General features: G+C 41.0%; 1 long non-coding RNA gene across 1 annotated transcript; it reads right to left on the reverse strand.

The window, feature by feature from the left end:
• Window positions 1-661: 661 nt before the first annotated feature.
• LOC133266357 (uncharacterized) lies at window positions 662-5,664 on the reverse strand. Its single transcript, XR_009742338.1, has 2 exons — window positions 4,811-5,664; window positions 662-1,253 (listed from the first exon to the last, which is right to left on the reverse strand). It is a non-coding gene; the product is annotated as an uncharacterized LOC133266357 (long non-coding RNA).
• Between the last annotated feature and the right edge of the window lie 6,525 nt (window positions 5,665-12,189).

Consider the following 12,189-nt stretch of genomic DNA (forward strand, 5'->3'; position numbering starts at 1 on the left):
CAATTGCTCCAAATCTCTCTTAAAATCCATTTTCCTGCCAGTACTCATTCTTCCTTTAAACAGAAGTTAATACTCTGCTGACATTACTGAACTCCATCAGGCTCATTATCTGAGGCTAGCATTTAGATCAGGGTTTTGGAGGTGAAAGACCAATTCATTAACTCTATTGTGTCACTCAATGACTTCCTGTAGAGAGATCATAAGTCAGATGGTGGGTGTCACTGCTGGAAGATAAAAGACAGCTATAAAGTAGGAAGACAACTGTTATAATTCGCAAAAAAAAAAAAAGGGAAAAAATTACCCCATAGCCTTTAATTTCTATTCAGAGTTCAGGTTTTAAGTATGTTATTTAGATAAAAGTGCATTTGATGGATTTTTTTTTTTTTTAAATGAGTTTCAAATACAGAATGGAAGAGGTTATTGGCTGGTTATTTCTTTTTGACCTAAAGAGAAGAAATAATATAGGCAACAAATAACACAACAATTTCTGTAAAAATGAATTAAAAATGAGTGGTTTAAAACCAGATGTTTTGAAATGACCATATATACTAACTTGTCTTGGCTCACAGGGAAGAAAAAGAGTGTTTGGAATATTGTTACTTTGTCAAAACGATAATGTTATGAAACTATTTGAATTTTTGTTAAAGAAAAAAACAGCTGCCAGGGATCAAAATCCATTTATTTGATACAAACAAAAACAAATCCCCACTTCATTTCCTCAAAGTACAGAAAATGCTTATTTTTAGAATGCTCTTTGGATGAAAGAATTTTTAAGGCTTTTTTATGGAAAGTAGGTTCCTACTGCTACTGGTTATCGATTGAACATCAAGCTTCTCAGTGTGCACATGAAAAATGCTTTTCATGCTTCTACTTGAGGTTTCCTAAGAAAAATTTCAAGTACAAGTCTTTTCAAGTGTAATTAGCAACTACTTAACATGAAGAAGCAGTGTCAAATAAGGAAAGCTTTTGCCAGAGAGCTTTGCAGCTTCTGTTCGTGTTCCGTCTATCTGTTGCACAACAAAACCATGGAAGATAGAGTGACTTTTTTCTCCCATTGCAGGGGTGAACCTTTAACAATATAAGTATTTGCAAGGCTTCTCCAGCTTCAAAGCACAGAGAACAAGAGACCATTTTTTAAAAGAGGTTGGGCAGCAGCTTTACAGAAAGCCCTGGGCTCCCTTGGAGCAGTCACCTGAAGTGCAGGCCCTCGTAACTGATTGTTATTGGGAGGTGCTTGTTGGGGCTCTCATTTGCTGAAGAAAGAGAAAAGAATCCTTGTAGAACAATGTTGAGATAAAAACAACTAAACATATATGTTTTAGTACTTTAGTATTCTTCTTCCTTTCCAGGTCTCAAGCTGTCAAAAAAACCCCCATGACTTGGGAAGGCCACGCTGGATGTGGCTTTGAGCAACCTGGCCTAGTGGAAGGTGTTCCTCCCTGCCTGTGGAACTAGATGATCTTTAAGGTCCTTTCCAACCCAAACCATTCTATGAGTCTATAAGCTTAAGATCTTGCTCTGTTTCAGATCTATTCAAACCCTCTTATAGAATCATAGAATCATAGAACAGTTAGGGTTGGAAAGGACCTTATTATCCCAATAGCCCTGTAAAACAATGTTGGTTGGTTGTTTTTTTTTCCTCCATTGATTCCTTCATAGAATCATAGAATCATAGAATAATTAGGGTTGGAATGGACCTTAAGATCATCTACTTCCAACCCCCCTGCCGTGGGCAGGGACACCTTACGCTAAATCATATCACCCAAGGCCTCGTCCAACCTGGTCTTGAACACTGCCAGGGATGGAGCATTCACAACCTCCCTGGGCAACCTATTCCAGTGCCTCACCACCCTAACAGGAAAGAATTTCATTCTTATATCCAATCTAAACTTCCTCTGTTTAAGTTTTAACCCGTTACCCCTTGTCCTATCACTACAGTCTCTAACGAAGAGTCCCTCCCCAGCATCCCTATAGTCCTCCTTCAGATACTGGAAGGCTGCTATGAGGTCTCCACGCAGCCTTCTCTTCTCCAGGCTGAACAGCCCCAACTTCCTCAGCCTGTCTTCATATGGGAGGTGCTCCAGTCCCCTGATCATCCTCGTGGCCCTTCTCTGGACTTGTTCCAACAGTTTCATGTCCTTTTTATGTTGAGGACACCAGAACTGCACACAATACTCCAGGTGAGGTCTCACAAGAGCAGAGTAGAGGGGCAGGATCACCTCCTTCGACCTGCTGAGCACGCTCCTTTTGATGCAGCCCAGGATACGGTTGGCTTTCTGGGCTGCGAGCGCACACTGCCTGCCCATGTTCATTTTCTCATCAACCAACACCCCCAAGTCCTTCTCCGCAGGGCTGCTCTGAATCTCTTCTCTGCCCACCCTGTAGCTGTGTCTGGGATTGCTCTCACCCAGGTGTAGGACCTTGCACTTGGCATGCTTAAACATCATGAGGTTGGCATCAGCCCACCTCACAAGCGTATCAAGGTCCCTCTGGATGGCATTCCTTCCCTCCAGCATATCAACCGAACCACACAGCTTGGTGTCATCGGCAAACTTGCTGAGGGCACACTCAATCCCACTGTCCATGTCAGCGATGAAGATGTTAAACAAGACCGGTCCCAACACCAATCCCTGCGGGACGCCTCTCGTTACTGGTCTCAAGCTGGACATTGAGCCGCTGACCACAATTCTGCGTGCGGCCATCCAGCCAGTTCTTTATCCACCGAGTGGTCCATCCATCAAATTGATGTCTCTCCAATTTAAGAGACAAGGATGTCATGTGGGACAGTGTTGAACACTTTGCACAAGTCCAGGTAGATGACATCAACTGCTCTACCCCTGTCCATCAGTTCTGTAGCCCCATCATAGAAGGCCACCAAATTGGTCAGGCAGGATTTCCCCTTAGTGAAGCCATGCTGGCTGTCACCAAGCACCTTGTTGAATTTCATGTGCCTTAGCATGCCATCCAGGAGAATCTGCTCCAAGATTTTGCCAGGCACAGAGGTGAGACTGACTGCTCTGTAGTTCCCTGGGTCATCCATTTTCCCCTTCTTGAAAATGGGGGTTATATTTCCCTTTTTCCAGTCATCAGGAACTTCACCTGACTGCCATGATTTCTCAAATATGATGGCCAGCGGCTTCGCAACTTCATTTGCCAGATCCTTCAGGACCCACGGGTGGATCTCATCAGGACCCATGGACCTGTGCACGTTCAGATTTTTAAGATGGTCTCGAACCAGTTCCTCTCCTACAGTGTTCCAGTTTCTCCCCTTCATTCTCACAGTCCCTGCATCTGCCTTCCAAGACTTGGGTGGTGCAGTCAGAGCCTTTGCCAGTGAAGACCGAGGCAAAGAAGTCATCCAGAACCTCAGCCTTCTCCAAATCCTGTGTAGCCAGTTCTCCCGAGAGCTTCCTGAGGGGGCCTACATTCTCCCTAGTCTGTTTTTTATTTGCTACGTACTTGTAGAATCCCTTCCTGTTATCTTTAATACCTCTAGCCAAGTTTAATTCTAACTGGGCCTTAGCTTTCCTAACCTGGTCCCTAGCTTCCTGGACAACATCCCTATACTCTTCCCATGCCACCTGTCCTTGCTTCCACTTATTATAAGCCTCTTTTTCCATTTGAATTTTCCTCAGCAGCTCCTTATCCATCCAGGGAGGTCTCCTGGCCCTCCTGCTGCACTTCCTTCTCGTTGGGATGCAACGCTCCTGAGCTTGTAGCAGGTGATCCTTGAATATCAACCAACAGTCTTGGGATCCCCTGCCCTCTAGGGCTGTATCCCATGGAACCTTACTAAGCAGGTTCCTGAAGAGGCCAAAGTCTGTTCTCTTGAAGTCCAGGGCAGTGAGCTTGCTGCACGCTCTTCTCACTGTCCTGAGGATCTCAAATTCCAGCATCTCATGATCGCTGCATTCAAGGCTGCCCTGGAGAGTCACATTTCCAACGAGCCCTTCCCTGTTGGTGAGCACGAGGTCAAGCATGGCACCTCTCCTTGTTGGCTCCTCTATTACTTGCAGGAGGAAGTTGTTGTCCACACAATCGAGGAACCTCCTGGATTGCTTGTGCTGGGCCGTACCGTCCTTCCAAGATGTCAGGGTGGTTGAAGTCCCCCATGAGAACAAGGGCCTGCGAGCGTGAGGCTTTTCCTATCTGTCTATGGAGTGCTTCATCTGCAGGTTCTCCTTGACCAGGCGGTCTGTAACAGATCCCCACAGTAATGTCTCCCATAGCTATATTCCCTTTAACCCTGACCCACAAACTCTCTGTGGACTGCTCACCTGTCCCCAGACAGAGTTCCATGCTCTCCAGCCTATCCCTAACATAAAGGGCAACTCCCCCTCCCCGCCTGCCAGGCCTGTCTTTTCTAAAGAGCATGTAACTTTCCATTCCAACACTTCAGTCATAGGAGCCATCCCACCATGTTTCTGTGATGCCTATTATATCATACCCCCGTAGACATGCGCCCATCTCTAATTCCTCTTGTTTGTTCCCCATACTATGGGTGTTTGTATAGAGGCATCTGAGCTGAGCTCCAACTGAAGCCGGCTCATTGGCTGGAGTGGCTGGGACATCTCTACATTGCTCCGAGCATTTATTATAGGTGCTGGCAACTGACTGGGTGTGCTGGAATAGAATGATGCCCCCTCCCCCAACACATCTAGTTTAAACGATAAAAAGGAGTGCAGTTCCCAAGATACACATGAAAGAAGAAATAAGTTTTCCTTTCATCTAGCTGTTTTGAAACACTACCTTACCTTCTTAATCCTGCTCCCACTTCAGCAAACTCCTTTTAGTGCTAAACTATTCTTACCTTAAGTGAGAATCCCCTTCTCGGCTCCTTTAAAGATGAAAGACAGAACCAAAAGGGATCACAGAAAAAAAGGAAATGCTATGGTTGTGTCAATCTCTCTATTATTCATGCAGTTACTTATTGACAAATTTTGTTCCTCTTATTATGTTATCTATCAGCATCCTCTGCTCTATTTTTCATCTGGATTGAGGCACTCTCCACAAAAAACTTCACTACTTTTCATCCATTTTATTCCTTCTGTCCCCCCCTCCTCACACCCTGCAACTGTAGGCTGTGCTCACTTGCAATATTTTCTGCTGTTAACAGAGTGGTTGATTTTTTTTTCCATCGAAGAGCAGCTCTGTAATTGGAGACCTAAGAGTCACTTAATATAAAGATCACTGAGAATCACAAACCATTTTCTTCTTGACCTTTTCTACCAAAACATTAGCTTCTGAGTCAGCCTGCTTTGAAGCTACAGAAGCACTACATATTGTCTTGCTGATTTCTGACTCGAGGCAGTACTTTTCTTCCATTTCCTCCTTTTTTTAGCATCTGAAGGCTGAAATTTTATAATATGCTATTGCTTTTTTTCTTTTTTTTTCTTCTTTTCCAGGAACAAGTGTCAGCACATCAAGAGCTCACTGTCTTTAGTGTGTGTCACTTGAGATCACTAGGGAAAAGAATACTTCATATGTCTCCTTATTGAATCATAAACCATGGGTGATACTATGAATATTTTTCACAAAAGTTCTGGGATCAGTCATTTGAGCATCACTTCACTGATAAGCTAAATCCATAAAAACTCTGAACGCTGAAGATGGGAGCTAAAAATAAATATTATCCCAGAAACAAAGGGCTATGCAATCAAAACATTGCTCTTGTATGTAAATTTTATGTTTTGTTGCATAGTTTATGCTTTTTTCCTATCAATTATATACCATTTGTAATAAAAATAACTGCACAGTCATATACACATATACTTGAGTTGCTCACCTCTTCTCTGTTTAGATGTCAGTCTTAAATCTTCCACACATGAAATGTCTTCTGCAGCAATTTAATTCTCTCAGACAACTGTATCATAGTTGCTTTTAAGGAAAACAGATTTAACTTCTGGGAAAATGGTTCATACCATCTTCCTGGTCTTTGGTTAGCAGGGAGAGGGGTATGTGAAATCACCACAGATACATTTGGCAGTTAGAGACAAAAGCCACTGTATCTCTCCTACCGCCACACAAATTCACCTTCAGCAGATGCAGAAAGCTATCTCATGATCATATAGCTATGGCTGTGGACAGGGTCCTTCTCCTCATAGCTACAACTTTTATACAGCCTGCAAAATTAAATAGAAGAACTTTGATATTTCCATGATAATCGATAATTCCCTGTACTGCCACCCAGCTAGAGGTGTTCACTGTGATGTTCAGAAGCACTCACTGAATTTAATGAACATCTGGGAGGGGTACAGTAAGCAGAAAGACTTCAGCATATCTGTCTGGAAAAGCTAGTGCAGATTTTCCATAACTTTTTTCAGTTTTCCATTCATCAAGTTTGTGTTTAATGTGATAAAGAAATTGAATACATTAAACATTTACAACAGGGCTGCTAAATTGCCACCTAGTGGTCTTGTAATGAAGTTAATGTCTCCAGCACCCTGATCTGGGCGAACAAAATACCGGTGTGCTTTTTGTACTTTTGTCAGGACCTCCATAATGGTGCTCAGTGACAGCTTGCCCGTGATGTGGCCACAGTGGAGGGGCAGGAGAGCACAGCTTCCAAGCAAAAGAGGACTGTTGGGACTGCTGGGGTGCTGGGGGCAGCTTGTGCAGGACTTAGGACACCAAAGGGGAATTCTAGGCCAACCAACCAGCCTGTGCGCAGGGTGAAAAATGCTACCAGGTCTATCCTCTGTACTACTTGTATAATTTTCCTTTTTAACAACCCCTTCCCCTCCCCCCCAAAAAAAAAAAGTAAACATTTGATATGAAAGGAAATAAAAGATTTTCTGACTGTTGGTAATGAGTAAAAAGTTAGGGGTTTTGTCCTTTCAAGGCTCAACCAGCTCCAGTGTAGGAAGCACTTTGCTTTCTCCCACCTTCTAGTCTCACCCCGCCTGAGCCATATGTTCATCAGCATGTGCTGTTTACACAGAGCCAAGCAGATGGGAAACAATGAAGAAACACAAGTAGAACAATAAGTTTTGCAGTTCTGCTTTTGCGGTTAGTCACGTAGGTCTGCCCAGAAGCTACTATAAGACACTAAAAATAATTTTCAGTGTGATGAGCTGCACAAGCAAAGTCTTCAGGGATTTACGTGCCCTGAATCATTTCACCAATAATCAGCTTGGTGTGCACCGGATTGTCTGTTGGCAAACGTGATGCTCGCAAGAGGTGGAAACAGCAGAGGTCTTGTGTTAGGAAGCAGTCCTGGAGCGGGGGCTGCAAGCTAAATCTCTGGGAGGATGCATCAGCTGTGTCAGAGATAAGTCAGCAATAAGTCAGTCCACAACAGCAGAATCCAAATGATTCATCTTCCTCCTTCATCCTGTCACCTGCTGAGACAGAGTGCACTTAGCAGCTAAAGAAGAAACATCAGCCCTGGGAGACAGACTGAGTACCTGCATTGTACCTTCAGAGAGGTTCTGGATAGTTTAAAGTGTCACACGAGTATGGCATTGGTCTAAAAATGCTGCATAATCTGAGAGCTTAACCCTGGCCAAAACACATCCCCTTGCTGGGTCCTACATCAAGGTATTGGCACTTCTTAACTCTCCCTACCTCTCATAACGAACTGAAGGCCCTGTAGGTGAGGGTCATCACTCCCACAGAATACAAAGTGAGACAGGTCAGGAAAACTAGATAAGGAAGAGAAAAATAGGGCAGGATGAGGGACAGGACTTGCACAGTAATAAAAATATTAAATTGGTAACAGTCTTCCTACATTTGTGACTAGGTTTTGTGACTAAAGTACAACTCACCATATATAGTACCATATATGGTTCTCTTTTTTAATTTCCTATCACTTTTGGCCTTTTTGAGCTTAATCTATTTTAAAATACAGTCTGACTTTTATTTGTGGACATTTTCCCCCTCTTTTTTTGTTTTGTATGTCACATATAGCTTTTTTTGTTTCACACTCTCCTTCGTTCTTTTTCAGGATTGATTTGGTTAAATTTGCACCTTATTTCTCTTGATTTGCAACTGTTTTGTTTAAAACAAGTATTTATTCTTTCACTGCTGTCTGGCTCCATTAACTTTAACATATTTCAATGAAGTTCTCTGTACAGTGAATAGTTATCTCTAAACTGACTTAATATTTCTTTTTGTAAGACCACAGCTTCCTTTTTTTTGGCTATTCTGGAAGTACAGCAGTAGAGGAAGTTGTAAACGTACTCCACAACAAACATATCACTAGTACAAAGCACCTAGCATAACAAAAAGGCATGCAACTGAAAATCAGTTTACTCCTTAATGTACTCTAGGTGATTTGATCTTTAAGGAGTACACAGTAAAAGGTGAAAGGTAATCAGTACAATACCGTCTGAGAAACTACAGGGTTAACCGCATACCTGTTTTCAATGAAATTATCAAGGGGCGGAATGCCCTACGAATGCAACCAGCTTTCAAACAATAAATAACCTGTTCCAAAACCCAGAAGCTGGTAAGCCACAAAATAGAATCTAGATAGCAATTAATCATTTGAAGTGTGATGTGTGCCATGAGTTTCTGTTTCCCCTAGCCTTTCCTGAGCTGGTCTTTTCAGGGTTGATTAGGATTGGCTGTTACTAAGGGATTTACCATAGAGTCAATCTGTCACTGTTCTGCTGTCCTAGTATCCTGATTTTTCAGATCTTGTTCAGACTGCCATGTCAAATGGCATTCACATGACTCTGGAAGAAACGCCTTTAATCTCTTATGCCTAGGACAGACAACATTAAAAACCTTCAGACACATCTCTCAACAACTTCTGCTGCCCTTTTCAGGTAGGAAGTTCTAGATCCTCCTGTCTTCTTCCCCACAAATAGCCAGAGTTAGTGCCTTGAGAACAGTGTATGGATCATTCATTACATTTTTTACTTGATGCTTATACACAGATTTACAAAAACACCAAATGCTTTCAGTAGGAAGAAAGCATGCTCCAGGGTTACTGTGCTAGCCTTGAACAAGAGACAAAACTATTAAATTGCCAAGTGTAGAGAATATGTGGCAGCTTGAGGGTGGTGAGAACCTATTTACAGTGGCTCCATTGGCTCTAAGATGGCGTACTGTCTCTGTCTTGTCTTCATCTTATATGGTTACGCAATTTTTCCTCAGTTCAGAGAAATCAGAAAGAACTGCTTCCCCCTAAAAAAAAAAACAAACTAGTTGTCTTACCTGAAGATGAGCTGTGTGGGGCAAGCTACCTACAGTAACTGCTTTAGCAGGGATGCTGGACTAGATGACTTCCTGAGGTCCCTTCCAGCATCAACCATCCTCTGATTCTGTAACTTGTCTGGCAAAGAGCTGCTCTGAATTTTAAAAATTGAGATACATTCAGGCACTTAAAAATGGCCCATAGCTTTCTTGGCCAACTAGCACATCTCAGGTTAACTGCCGAAACAGGGCTTTCGCAGAGTTTCTTTGAAAGATATTAAAAACATGAGCAGGGAACTCACAGGACTCACAGTAACAGTCGTGATCTAAGTTAAGATTAATTTTTGAATGGATAGAGTGGGTTTCAGTTAAAGGGATTTAAAAGTTCAAGTAACTGGAATCTTATGGAGTTTTTTAATAATTTAAAAAAAAAAATGGTGCGTGAATGAGACAAGTTTGAACCTTTATATGCAAAAATTACTTTCATTTATTAATTTCATTTTTTGTCTGTCAACTCCAGTAATAAAAAAAGCTGAGGACACTGAAGACAAATCCCTCCTGCCTTTTTTTATATGGAGCTGGTATTTATAATGAGCCTCCAGTAAGCTCTGTCATGTTAAAATGAACTTTCTGAATTACTGTTGTCCACCTGATTTCACAATCAGCCCACTACAACCCACAACACTGCCACTAACAATCTAACCAAAGGCAAACATTTCTTTAATGTCTAGATCAGTTTATGCTGAATACTCTCAACACCTTTCAGCAGCAGTAGCACTTAAATACAGCTGGACTGGAAAAAAAGAGAACATCTGAATTTTCCAAAAGCCTCATGTATCTGCTATTCTTTCTCCCCTGCTGGAATCCTGTAAGTTATAAATGCTGTGGACTTTTTTCATTTTTCTGCTGTGCCTTGCAAATACTTTGTGTCTTGTCCTGGGTGTAAACATTAGCAAGATGGATCGTCATAGGAAAGTGATTTCTCTGTTAGAAAGCCAATAGACTTATAAGCCATATATAAATATTATGTATAAAAATTCGGTTCAAGAAAAAACATCAATTTGTCTACCAGGTACATATCTGTTGCACTTTTTGGTGTGGACAAATCATACAAACTATTGTGTTTTGGAACTTCACAGGAATAAAATGGTCAGAGACAGTACCTTTACTTGCAGCATGAAGTCCAATTCCAGTTACCACTTCAGATGTATTTTTCTTTACTTTTCCAGGACCACCTCTATTTACTGTTTTTCAAAGAAAGACAATACCAGGTAGATGGGACTGGAGCTGTGGAGGAGAGGTTGCCTATATTCATTCTTCACTTATCTTTTCAATCATCTTAATAAGGCTTAAAGAATAAGCAAAAAATTATTCTTCTCTGGCAGCAACAGAACTGTTCAGATGCTAGGGTCCAGGTTAAGATGAGCTTTGAAAAAAATATTAGAGATAGGCCACTGATGCATATTACCAGATTAAATCCTTTCTTTGTTATCTAGTCCTCTTTGTGCATTAATGATACAGAGGCCTAAATTCTGAATAAGACATGTGATTTCTTTCTAGTCCTATGACAGTGTAATTCAGACTACAATCTGACTTTAATTCTGTTTCAGTATTGGCATGAGTTTTACCTGTTCCAAGAGCAGTACAGCTCGCCCTTGGAAAGGCTGCAAGAGCTCTGAATAAAACCACCTTACTACTAACCTCAATTGCTTGCCAAAAGAGCTATCAAAACTGTATATAGCTTGAATAGCTCTGTCACGGTAAAATCAGAGCTGACGAAAGGGTGCACTCCAAACTGTTAACTTTTCAGTACTTTAACTTGACATAAAACAAGTGCACCAGCAGGGGGCATTAAATGCCTCAATAAAATGCAGGTTGATAAACAATTTGAAAGGAAGGGGAAATTATTTTTCTAGCCTCCTTAGGATACACAACATTTTATAGAAATAATCAAAAGCTTAACACAAAATGAAATATCCCAACCACAGGGTTTTTCAGATATTTCTCGAGTGCTTTTTCATCCCAGTAGCTCCTTTACTGGGAAAAATAGTAATTTCATTAGTTCTCAATTGTAATCAAAGGGTGAAACTGAATTATTAGAACTGAAAACATATTTTTACTTTTAAGCAGATGAATCTGAGGAAGAATTAATAAAAGTATATTTATTTTCAACCTATCCGTTGTATAGGTTTTGTTGTATTTCTCCTACTGCATAGCTAACACACTGCAGCCTTCTTCTATGAAACTGAGGTGTGTGTGTGGATTTTGCTTCACTATCATCAAGTAATACTGAATTCCATCACTCGAGGAGCCAGCCTTTTGGGTATCATTAGTTATAGAAATGTGGGACAGCTGGGAATACATTTACCATTTTAAAAGTTATCAGAAAAATAAACCTTTCTTGCTTCCCCATTGCAAGTTTGCAATCTTGTATCAGGATCCTGAACTTTTTCCTAAATTTTTTTAACCTCAAAGAGTTTAACATACAGCCAGCTTCAAAATTTGTACCTATAAATTTTAATTTTTTATAAAACAAGGAAAACGAGTGCAGTCAGTAGAACTGAAAGAGAATAACTGGAGAAAACACAAAGAAAACATTTTTCATGGCCCTGTGTGGTTTTTCATTGCTAGTGGATTAATGTTTGCATTTAATTTTTTTTCAGAATCTGAGGGTTTTAGCAGCTTGTGCAATGATCCCTTGATTTCACCCATTAAAACAACTTTACCATGAAAAGACAAATTGTCCATCTGGAGAGTTGAAAAGGCTTCTCACAAACATCTTCTACCAAGTGATGTCTTGCTGCTTTGTGATACTGCTGTATTTCTCTTCTTCATGTAGAAGTAGGCTCTTCTTGGAAAGCAATACAACAGGATAGTTCATATACTAATGAATCAACGCACAATTATGTGTTACAAGACAATCAAATGTACACTTCTTCACTGTAGCATACTAGTAGATTTTCTAGAATGTTCTTAAAAAAAAGAAAAAAAATAGAGGGTAAATAATATTTTTTTAATTCAACCTAGCAGACAAAATTTGGAAGCAGC

This window comes from Pezoporus flaviventris, unplaced genomic scaffold, assembly GCF_033815535.1.
Source record: "Pezoporus flaviventris isolate CSIRO_AGI_PZ_B2104156 unplaced genomic scaffold, CSIRO_AGI_Pfla_v1 ptg000007l, whole genome shotgun sequence".
Taxonomy (NCBI): Eukaryota; Metazoa; Chordata; class Aves; order Psittaciformes; family Psittacidae; genus Pezoporus; species Pezoporus flaviventris.